Source organism: Halichoeres trimaculatus, unplaced genomic scaffold, assembly GCF_033239565.1.
Source record: "Halichoeres trimaculatus isolate MK-OKI-2021-1 unplaced genomic scaffold, fHalTri1.1 fHalTri1_scaffold_12, whole genome shotgun sequence".
Classification (NCBI taxonomy): Eukaryota; Metazoa; Chordata; class Actinopteri; order Labriformes; family Labridae; genus Halichoeres; species Halichoeres trimaculatus.
Window position 1 is genome coordinate 36,537,196 of NW_027437190.1, and position 12,038 is coordinate 36,549,233.

The 12,038-nt window shown below is 49.2% G+C and overlaps 1 protein-coding gene across 3 annotated transcripts in view; it reads left to right on the plus strand.

The window, feature by feature from the left end:
* sema6cb (semaphorin 6Cb) overlaps nucleotides 1–12,038 on the plus strand; it is a 187,693-nt gene that overhangs the window by 51,476 nt on the left and 124,179 nt on the right. The window lies entirely within an intron of this gene.

Genomic DNA, 12,038 nt, shown 5'->3' on the forward strand with positions numbered 1-12,038 from the left:
AGTTAACGTCAGGCCATAGTGTTTTTACATTTTTACCACAGTTTTTATTTAAACTCCTACGAGTGATTTTTAACCAGAGATCATTGTTATTGCACCTAAAGGGTTAAAACCAGTCAGATCTCATATGACCCCTCACCTGGTCTGAACTCGACGGTAAAATGAGACATGTGATCTGCAGACAGGGACGAGGTTCACACCTGTCAGTTCACTCAGCTATGGCCTTAAAAGTAGAGGTGCATCAACCACGATCTTCTCGCTGATCACCGATCTTTAAAAAGCCTGACCTGCCTATACCAGTTTTTATTTTCTATTTTTTACAACTGACAGCATAAACCTTCAATGTTCCAATTATATTTTATTGAAAATCATTGAACTTTACCTGTGAAACAATAAAATCTTTATGTTTTAACTTAAACAACCAATAACGTGTCCTGAGTTTTAGGTCTCAGCGCAAAAAGCAACAATGGCTGTCAGAGCTTCCTGGAGGATTATAAGATCAGTTTCATGTGTGAGGATGGGCCGATCGCTGATCTCCTAAAACTAAGAAAAGTCGGCACAGATTGATTGGTGTACGTCTACTAATAAGGGCAAAGCTTGTTAGTTTGACAACCAGTCAAAACAACATTCAGACCCAGGAACTTTTTGCCCAGATTGTAAACATCTTGCTTCTGCCTCTAGTGGACAGAGGAGGAACTGCAGCTCTGGGTTGGTCCCACTTGTCTACCAGTGACCAATCATCATCAGCCCCGGGACAAATCACATGTTCCTCTGAGCCATGGTTGATCAGCCTCATGAGTCTCCAGCAGGTCTGCTGTCCTTCCTTCGTTACTGATGCCCCATTATCTGAGCCTGTGCTGCTCCAACGCGCTGAAGCCGTCCGATAACAAGGCCTGCCATTTAAAAGGCCACAGCTTTCTCACCGTGTCATGTCTCATTACGAGGCAGCGCAGAAATTTGTTTACAGCCTTCATCGGCCTCTTATCACGAGCCGTTTCTGCAGCGTCTGAGAGCCTCGATGGGAGAAACGGCTCTGAATATTTCTACATTAAAGTCAAGAGCTCTCACCCTCCACCTCCTCCTCCTCCACCTCCTCCTCCTCCCTCACTCCGCTTTTTAAGCTAAATCAATCTTGTTTCCACACAATTGCACAGATTGTAATCTACTGCGGCTGAGGGGGGAGAAATAGAGCCATTCATCACGCCGTAAACAGCAGCGTGGAGGAGCGGAGGAGCAGAGCGGAGGAGCGGAGCAGAGTGGAGGAGTGGAGGAGCAGAGCAGAGGAGTGGAGGAGCGGAGTGGAGGAGCAGGAGAATGTTAAGAGCAGCGCTCGGGGTGAAGGGAGCACACGTGAAACCGTCACTGAGAGGCAGAGAGAGCTCGGCGGCGTTAGCATGACAGGAGTCAGCCAGGCAGGTCTCCTCGCCACGCTGTGACATTTCAGGAGGAGGTGTCTCGTCTTGGCGGCCTAATTAACATTCCCCAACACGGCGTCTGGGGAGGGACGCCCTGCCAGAGCTGCTCCCCTCCTCGCCCTCCGTGGTCGTCTCTCACTTCCTCTCCTAACGTGACCGCTTGGCGCCGTCCCCTCGGCCCTGAGGTCTTTATTGTGCGTCTGAGCACACGGGTCTGTGCCAGTGTCCTCTCAAATGTCCCACTGTGACCGGTCTATTTGCCGTTGCCAGAGGTGTCAGGCAGCGGTAACCATGGCGACTGTGTGAGGTCCAGTTTGTCGGAGGTGTTGGAGCCTCCGGGCTCAGGGCACGTCTAACTACAGAACCGGGCCGGGCCGGTTCCAGTCCCGTGACAAATGTCAAAGAAATGTTTCACAAGAGCACAACCTCATGTCAGAGCAGCAGTGCATGCTGGGAGCAGGTTCCGTTTATTCAGTGTGTATAAACCCTTCCTTTATAGAGTCTGTAGCAGTTTATTGTGGTGCTGGTCTCAGAGCGGCGTGGGATCCTGCAGCTGGTTGTGACATCTTCCTGGAGACGGTTGATGAAGTCAGACTCTCTCCAATCGCTCGTTCAGCCTGAAACCTGCTGCTGCTGCACGGAGCCGTCTGAAAGGACCAGCAGAGAGACGCTTGGCTTCCTTTGTGCAGGCCAAGCTACAGAATCTGCCGTGAAATGACTTCCTGCACTGCGGACATTACCGTTAAACTCGTTTACGACGTCCACACATCCTCACAAAACCACCGCCAATCCTCACGCAGCCACAGCTGTCACTGCCGTCACTCTGCTTCGTGTCCTGTCGTCTGCATCGTCTGCTCTCACTGTTACAGGTATTTCCCTTCACGGCAGTGGATTAATCAGAGAGAGGACAGAAAACAGAAAACTAAACTCACCAAAGGAAAGATGGGACTCAGTTTCTCCGTCCTGCTGCACGCGCTGTGACTCCAGCGTGAAACAGGAAGAGCGTTTTTAGCAGGAGAGGCCACAGGTCGAGAGGTTTTCAGGATGCAGGGAGAAAATAAACCTCTGTGGGCTCGAGCTGAGAGACAGGAAGGTTTAAACTGAGGCTCAGGTAGAAAGACAGAGCTGCTCCTCCTGCTGTGACTCCTTTATTACTCTGCAGTTTATTTGATCATGACTCCAGATTCACCTGGTTTGTTTCTGCTCTCCTGTGTGGTCAGGTCTGGCTCGCTCTGCGTCTCTGCTTCTGCTGTCACTGACGACCAGCTGCTCCTACATAAGAGAGTGAAAACGTTTGACTGTGTTCAGCGTCTTCATCGGCACCGTACAGAAACCAAACACACATTTCTCTGTGATCTCTGAACCTCATCAGACGATGCAGCAGGAGCGCAGCACCAGATTGATTCTGAATCCTCCAAAATGAGCAGCAAACAGCAGACACAGCGCCCCCCCCTGGTCAGTCAGTGTGTGTCTGTGCTGTATTGTGATTTATCCATCACCTCAGCGTCTGGCTGCTCATCAGCACCGAGCTCGCTCAGACGACAGAACCACAGGGCTCGCTGTGCGGGCCGGGTCTCTGGGCCTGGAACAATAGACGGTGAAATGAGAGTGGCAGCCCGGGTCGGGGGGGGGGGGTCAGTCCTGTGAAAGAGAGACGCCACACAACAGCTGAAAGTGGGACAGCTCTCTGAAGGACGGCAGAGACCAGGGTCCAGATCAAACGGCCTCTGTTTCTGAAGGTCTGCAGCAGCAGGACCAGCCTGGCAGGTCTTTCAAGGACTGATCCAGCAGCCGGGCCTCGAGCCGTGTCAGCTAAGAATTAATAAGCCTGAGGGTTTGGGTTTGATCTTTGAGGCCCTCTCATCAAACTCCAGCTCAGACTCTGGTGGAGCGTTCTCCCCTCGGTGGTAGATCCCAGTGACATTCGATGGGCTTTGATATCCTTGAAATCCTTGATATCCTTGATTGTGTACTCCACCTCAGCTTAAACAGCCTCTGAGCCCGTGCAGGTCTCTGTGGACCGTCTCCACTCATCAGTTCCTCAGCCCATCTGTCTGCAGAGCTCATTCACCGCGCTGCACAGCGGGAAGATCAGCAGGAGGCAGGAGTCTTCATTAAAGCCGTCCTCCCCCCTCCTCTTCCTCCTCCTCTTCCTCCTCCTCTTCCTCCTCCTCCTCCTCTTCCTCCTCCTCTTCCTCCTCCTCTTCCTCCTCCTCTTCCTCAGGCTCTCCCCGGGCCAGGGCACAGTTAATGAGAAGATTTGATCAGCTGGAACCCCCCACCGTCTCCGTCCTCTGCCTCAGCCATTGTCTCCTCATGATTCAGCTGTGACTCACTCTCATGGTCGATCAGAGGCTGCTCAGCCCCGACCCGTCCTCGCTCAGACCAGTCCTCGCTCAGACCCGTCCTCGCTCAGACCCGTCCCCCCTCAGACCCGTCCCCCCTCAGACCCGTCCCCCCTCAGACCCGTCCCCCCTCAGACCCAGACGCCTGTGACAGCCTGTGTGTGGAGATCACCTCAGGCTTCGACCTGACCACATCAGCATCAGACACCCAGACCCTCTTCTGATACCATAGAGTTACACTTAACATCCTGACGTAATGACCCCATAACCCAAACATGGCGGCCTCAGTGTCTCTGCGTTCAGACGAGCTCAGAGCTCAGGGTCAGTCTCTTCATTTGTCTGATTATAGGAATGAATGTAAAGCTATTTATCCTCTGATAGCTGACAGCTCCCTGAGTTACATTTCATCTAGTGCAGTCCACCCCAAGAGCTGTTTGCTGCTAACAACCAAGCTAGCTCCAGCATGAGTACGGCTTAATGTGTGGTTAGCACGGGTCACAGAGCCCTGACAGGGTGCAACAAGACCCCCACGTGAACTGTACAACAAAACCTGTGATCTACAGCCTGTTGTGATTGAGTTAACGTCAAACTGCCTTTCTTTAGCTTTAGCTTCTTTAGCTCTTGTTCTTCTCCTGTCCACTGCTGCTATCATCACAGGCGCTCATGGTTTCACTTCCTCTGCTTCACTGCCATTTTCAGGATCCAGCAGTTCGTTCGATACTCAAAAGTAGCATTTAGCCACATTGGTAACCAATATGAGGATTAAAAAACCAACTAGTTAGCCACATTTTACCAACAAAATGCTAAAGGAAAACCAATGTTTATCATTTTAACACTGAGGGAATGCTAACCTCAGTTACATTGTTTACAGATATGATGCTAATGAATGCTAAGGTTTGGCCCATTGTTTTCCAGTATGATGCTAAAAGAAGCTAAAGTTTAAGCTTCAGTGTTTACAAACTTGATGCTATCAGAAGCTAACAGTTTTACCTCGCCTCACAGTGCCAACGAGCTGAAGCTAAGCTCTTTGATTCGCTCATGCCTGTAAAAGTTTGTCAAAGGAGTTTTAACCAATCAGAATCAAGACTCTAACTCAGCTGGGAGATCAGTGAGAAGGTCGTGATTTTTGATGGCGTGCTGCGTGTTTGTGAGGTGGAGAGTGACCCCTGCTGTCTGTGGAGGGTGTTGCAGATTTATTTCACTGTTAAAAACAGATGTTTGCTGCGTAAACCAGATCATGTTTGTGACTCAGGTTGTTTACCTGGAAGATGCTGATCCATCATCAGACTGATATGCAGCCCGACCCCCTGGAGGGTCTTCATCAGTCTATCAGACCTCTTAAAGGCACAGCCCCCCCTCCCTGAGTGAAGCCTGTACCTGCTGCTGGACGCTCTGCTGCTGGACGCTCTGCTGCTGAGCTGCGCTGAGCTGCGCTGGGCGCTGCTGGGGATGGAGAGGCTCAGTTGTTCTGCCAGAGAAATGGATTTGCGGTGATGGATGGCATCAGTGGCCCCGTGCAGGTCTCAGCCTGTTGCTGAATCACAGCTTTAAACAAATTTTGTGGGCACAGCGGAGCCGTTGTTCTTTGTGCCCGAGCCCAGGACCTGGCTCATCCAGCCGCCCCGCTGAAGCCTGCATGCCAATTACCCCCGAAAAGAGCCAAGGCGAGGCGGCAGAGCGGGAAAGAAAGGAGTGTTTGCTCACTGCTGAGGCAAACATTCAGCTTAACGTCCTTGTTATTCTGTGTCCTTGGGATGACCTCTGAGTTAATGTGATTAGACTCGTCAGGGTAATTCTCCGTTCCTGTGAAGACAGGCACAGAGAGTGTTCTTCTAATAGCAGCAATTTCTGCTTGATCCTCCACATCGCTGACATCTTAACCTCTCCTTGTGTTTCATAAGTGGTGTGTAGGCTTCAGATCTGTCTTCAAACTATCGAGCTCAGCGCACAAAACACCCAGGACGTGCTCGGCAGAGCAATGAAACAACTGAAGTGAAGGGATGTCAAGATTTAGTGTTGAGGGTAGAATTAATTTCACTTTCTCTCTGCTCCCTTTCCTTTTTTTAACATTAATAAAACATTTCCTGAGTGAAAGACACAAAGAGGGATCCAGAAATCATGAGCACATTTGCATCATTAGTGTGGAGTTCATCAGAGTTGGCAAATTCAAACATTAATTAAGAAAACAAGTGTGTGAGAAGTGTTTGAGCCCTCAGAGCTCGACGTGTGTAAATCTGCATCGTGGTGAGTTTCTGTGCATACGTGTCCTTCTCTAAATGCAGTGAAATCAAAGCTAAACCTGTTTAGTTTGGGCCCAAAACACAAAATAAACCCAGGTGTTTGGTCCCAGAGTCAGTCTACACGCAGACCGGGTCCACAGAGGACCCAGTCTGGCTCTGAGGGGTGGAGTGAAACAGCAGGAAGTCAGCGATCATTGATTCCAGTCAGATCGCTCTCACACATGCCCAGCTCCAGAAACAGCCCTGAGACGTGTGTGTGTGTGTGTGTGTGTGTGTGTGTGTGTGTGTGTGTGTGTGTGTGTGTGTGTGTGTGTGTGTGTGTGTGTGTGTGTGTGTGTGTGTGTGTGTGTGTGTGTGTGTGTGTGTGTGTGCCCCTGACTGGAGGCCTCCTCCAGCATCGTTGTGTTATTGTGTATTTTGATCACAGTGTAAGGATTCCCTCTGTCAGGCTGAAGCGTCTGATCCCGTGCGGCGCTCGGCTCTCTCAGCTCGCTGGCGGCGGCGGCCTGCTCTGCAGCACGTTGACACGGTCAGACCGAAGCGGCGGTGAGCAGCAGTGAGAATAATCTCAGGGATCAGATCATCTTCATGGTTTCCTGCTCTGACTGTTATCTGCTGTAAAACATTGAGCTGGCAAACAGGCGTTGAGATGGCACGCTGCTGAGGGATTCATCTGTGACATCACATTAAAGGGCCGCCGCCACCGCTGCAGGTGTTAGCAGCTCTGAGAAACAGGAGCAGGAGGAGCAGGAGGAGCAGGAACCTGGAGAGGAGCTGGGTACCAGCCAAAAATCAAAAACAAATCCAAGGATTGTCCTTTAACAGAGCCGTCACCCAACAAACAGACTGAAGGTTGATCTCATTTCAAACCCACAGGTGTTTTAGTAACATTTACACATTGAGTTCCATTTGAATCTAACAATAAAGTTAAACAATAAATAAAAAAATAAAAAAATAAATTAATAATAATAATAATAATAATAAATAATAATAATAATAATAATAATAATAATAATAATAATAATAATAATAATAATAATAATAATAACAACAACAACAACAACAACAACAACAACAACAATAATAATAATAATAATAATAATAATAATAATAATAATAATAATAATAATAATAATAATAATAACAACAACAACAACAACAACAACAACAACAATAATAATAATAATAATAATAATAATAATAATAATAATAATAATAATAATAAAAAATGTAATAATAATAAATGTAATAATGATAATAATAATTAAAAACAGAACTTAGGTTTTTGTTATTAATTAATTAATTAATTTAACTATTTGTTTTTTTTGGTTTATGCATTTATTCATTTAGTTATTTTTTCATTTTCTTGCTTTTTTATGATGTTGATTATGATAGTTCTGTAATGTCTGTATGAAATTCTAAGACAGGGTTTTAAACAACAATAAAAGATAAATAGAAAGTAAATAGAAAGGGAGCAAATAATCCCAAAAACAAAAAAACAAACAAACAGCTGACTGCTGTAACATCAGGGATCTTTTAGCCTCACAGAGCGGGCTGTTTACGACCTGTCCTAACGACCTGCAGGCAGAGCCAGTCAGCTGACCCAGTCATGAAGCTGACGGGCTGATCCTCCTCATCTCTCCCTGAATCCCCCTGAATCCCCCAGAGACGCCGTCTCTCCTCCCAGAGTCAGACCGGGCTCCGCGGCGCACAGAGCGACCTGGAGCTGCTGACTGTGTCGTGCATTGAGATGAATGCAGCCGTCCCTCTGTCAGATGATGAATCGCAGGCTCCAGGGGACGCTCTCTGCGATGTGGAGAGGCGATGCAGACATGGCACCTCCATCAATCAGGAGGAGGACCTCAGAAATGTTGTTACACTTCAGAGGAGGAGGCTGTGTTAGTGCGCCTCCTGGAGAAAGTTCCTCCTCTGTGGAGCTGCAGTGAAACATGGAGGAGGATAAACCTTTGTTCAGAGCTTCATTCGTTCAGAGCTTTCCCTCGGTGTAATCTCTCGTCTTCACGTGGGGATGGAGTTACCATATGCTCTACAATTTCCTGCTTTCACTCTGACGGCCATATCAAGGTCTCAATTAAAGTGACACATGGAGGAGCGCGCTCACACTCCTCACAGAGCCAGCAGGGCTCCTGTCACAGCCCGCCGCCGCCTCCTCCACGCCTCAGCAGCCCTGAGAGGAGTCTGGGCCCGCTGCGACGCCCCCGCTGGAAGGATGGAGCTCTGCAGAGGACGGAGGATGTTTTCATATTTCCTCTGGTGCTCTTATCCTGGATCCTCTGTCTGTTAAAAATAGTTATCATCAGTTTATTTAGGTAAATAAAGAGATTTAAGTGCGCTGTAGACTCCTCCATGACCGCGACCTGCTTTTAGCTCACAGATCCAGAAATCCAGAAATCCTTTTTCCTGTGCTGCTGATCTGTCTCTACCTTCCATACCCCTCTCTGCTCCTTCCCGTCGCTGCCCTCTCATCCTCGCTGCGTGCGGTCGCTGAGCTGTGGCAGTTCTTGCGGCAGGAGGTGTGCTGCGGCCCCGGCTGCTCTGGCAGATAAGCCTCAGCCTGCCCACCTGCGTCCTGCTGCTCGTCAGCCAAACAGGAGCTGCGCTGTCGCTGCGCCGTCACCGCTTTCGTTTGGCAGCAGAGGGTTACCTCCTCGATGGCTCCCCCTGCACACTGCCTCTGAGTCTGAATCCTTAGAAACATGGAGAGCATCCAAACCTCTGCAACACCAACAGCAAATGTAGAAGAACTCAACCTCCAGAGGAAACCGCTCTGTGTGGAGGTCACTGAGGTGCTGGGACTGGATTTTATCACTTTACTTTATTCTAATAGACTCTAAATGTCAGGGTTTACTTCAACAAGAGTATTGACACAAACCACACCAAGAGAAAACAATCAGAGAAGAGCACAGCGTCGTTTAATTTACCTTTTCTTTTAGCCAACATTGGTGGGCTCTGAGCCTCCTCTCTAACAGCCAGGGGGCGCTGTCTGTCGATCAGCTGAGCTCAGCTCCTGATTGGACAAACTCCTGATCTGAATTTCTTTAAAGTCCTGAGTTAAAGAGAAATTCATCCTTCGTACAGTGTGTGTGCTCTCAGAGACAGGAACCAAACCATTTTTACTTCCTGTAACATTCGTCTGAACTGGTGTGTTGGTGGTTTCCAGTCTGAAGCAGAAACTTAATGAACTCTGCATCACCTTAAAATATAAGAACATCCCCTCTGCAGCCTCCTCTGACCATCTCCTGCCTGAGAGCGGAGGCTGCAGACAGATGCAGAGGCGGAAAAACACCCAAACTTCCTCAGCAATATCAAACCAAATATTTCTCTGAGGATCTGCAGCCGCTCAGCGTCCAGCCCTGTCTCCACGCAGAGGTCTGAGTGGGCATGGTATGAGCACGCTCTCTGCTGATTGGCTGCCTGAGAGCAGGAATGTGCAGACTGCTGCAGAAAGATGCAGAGGCGGAAAAACACCCAAACTGACACGGAAGACGCTTCAGAAGAACTGAGGATGTACCAAACCAAATATTTCTCCTCAGGAAGAGAAAACAGATGAAAGCATAAAGTCAGGACAGTGATGAGTTAACCTGTTTTTAGCGCCACCTTCAGCTGGCTCTGTGTTGTTGTTAAAAGCAGCCCCTGGTGATGGACAGAGCATAAATGCTTGTGTCAGTTTTTGGAGCCGTTGGCGTTTCTGGCTCTAACCTTTGACATTTGGACTCTGCAGCGCTGAAGCCAAACCACGCCAGCGTGGGAGGAAGTGGAAATGTTTGAGGTGTGGGAGTGGTTTCAGCATGCGTGCACACGAGAACCAGGGTCCAGATTTACCAGAGAGCTGGACTTTTCTGAGCTCTGAGAGGATGTTCACCGAGCTCTGAGAGGATGTTCACCGAGCTCTGAGAGGATGTTCACCGAGCTCTGAGAGGATGTTCACCGAGCTCCGAGAGGATGTTCACCGAGCTCTGAGAGGATGTTCACCGAGCTCTGAGAGGATGTTCACCGAGCTCTGAGAGGATGTTCACCGAGCTCTGAGAGGATGTTCACCGAGCTCTGAGAGGATGTTCACCGAGCTCCGAGAGGATGTTCACCGAGCTCTGAGAGGATGTTCACCGAGCTCTGAGAGGATGTTCACCGAGCTCTGAGAGGATGTTCACCGAGCTCTGAGAGGATGTTCACCGAGCTCTGAGAGGATGTTCACCGAGCTCTGAGAGGGTTATGGAAACAAAGTACAGAAACTTTCCCGTGACTGCCTCCTGGAAACTAACGCCGGCTCTAACCGCACAGTCTGAGCGAGCTCGGCTCTGAATCAAAGTGTAACATCACATCATGTTGTGAACGCCGCCGTGTTCGCCTCTCGGCGCTCGTGTGTACACAGGCGTTTAGTGCCTGATTCCCTTTAATTGATTTGTTCCCGCACTAATGATGGTTATAACATCCAGCGTCTGATTTGATGATCCAATCATGGCCGCCGCCGGGGAAAGGCGCTCCCTCCCCCAGGCGCCGCCGCTCATCCTGATGCAGACGCTGAGCTGCGAGCGTAAGAAAGGCGGCTGCACACGGAGGATTAATCTCAGCGCGTGGAGCAGCCGGAGCTCTGCGTCTTCGCCTCCAGCTAAAGAAGTGACTGCTGGTGAAAGGCATCATGGGAAAGGTCAATAAACACAGCCTGGGTTATTGTTCGGCAGATTAAAGAGGAAATTATGTCTTGGAGGAGGCTGTGTGTGTGTGTGTGTGTGTGTGTGTGTGTGTGTGTGTGTGTGTGTGTGTGTGTGTGTGTGTGTGTGTGTGTGTGTGTGTGTGTGTCTCTGCAGTCTTCCAGCTGACCTGTCAGTGTGAGTGGGTCTCTGGGCTGTGAAATGACCCCCCACAGGGATCACCTGCAGCCCCTTCCAGCCGTGTCCTCCACACACACACTTTCCTGTTTCTGCTCTCTGTATCACTTCCTGTTTCTGCTCACTCTGTGAGGACTGCTCTCTGTATCACTTCCTGTTTCTGCTCACTCTGTGAGGACTGCTCTCTATATCACTTCCTGTTTCTGCTCCCTGCTCACTCTGTGAGGACTGCTCTCTGTATGAATCGATGGTCAAACTCCTGCTCCTGTACCGTCCTCTGAAGGTATCAGAGTCTGTTTATTCCTCTCTTCACTCAGCTGTTAACGTTTCTTCATCCTCACAGCTCGCCGCACACTTCCTGTCCTCTCTCTGTGTTTTTATATTTCTGAAGTTTGATTCAGTAAAAACTCCTCTGAGCGTCTTTCATCCAGCACATCGCCGTGCTGTCCTTTCCTCTGACACAGTCCAGGTGGATGATGGGAGGAAACTGATCCTCTGTAGCTCACACATCAGTCGGGGTGACAAATGTCAGACCCAGACCTGGAGAGCTGTTAGCGGGCAGAGGCAGGAGTGATGTAGAGCCAGGGCCCGCGGATTTCCATGAGACGCTTTTCCAAAGCACAGGTCAGGTCAGGTCAGGTCAGAATGTGTCAGCATCACCTCCTGTCCCCGCTCGCTGTTCCTGCTCACACACAGCGTGCTGACACGGGGCAGGAGCCCAGGCCTTCAGGAAGGGAACCTTTGAGACAGCATGAAGTGGTCTGGTTGTGGTTCTGTTCAAAGAGCTGTTCCTGTTTCACCTGGGCTCAGGTTGGACAGAGTCAGGGGCTGAACGAAAACGTTCAGAGTTTCTCCATCCAAAAGGTAAGCCACCAGCTGAGATAGAGGCTCATGGTCTGCAGTGGATTCAGGGATGTTCTGGAGGGATAACCTTGCTGTTAGTAAGAAAATATAAATCCTGTAAAAAGGGAAGTCCCAATCCTGATCCAAACCATCAGATCTTTTTTTTAATTATTGGCATTTAAGACAATCATCAATTCTCAAGTGTCACTGCACACATTACAGCAACAACCTCTGCTTTACAGCAACAACCTCTGCTTTACAGCAACAACCTCTGCTTTACAGCAACAACCTCTGCTTTACAGCAACAACCTCTGCTTTACAGCAATAACCTCTGCTTTACAGCAACAACCT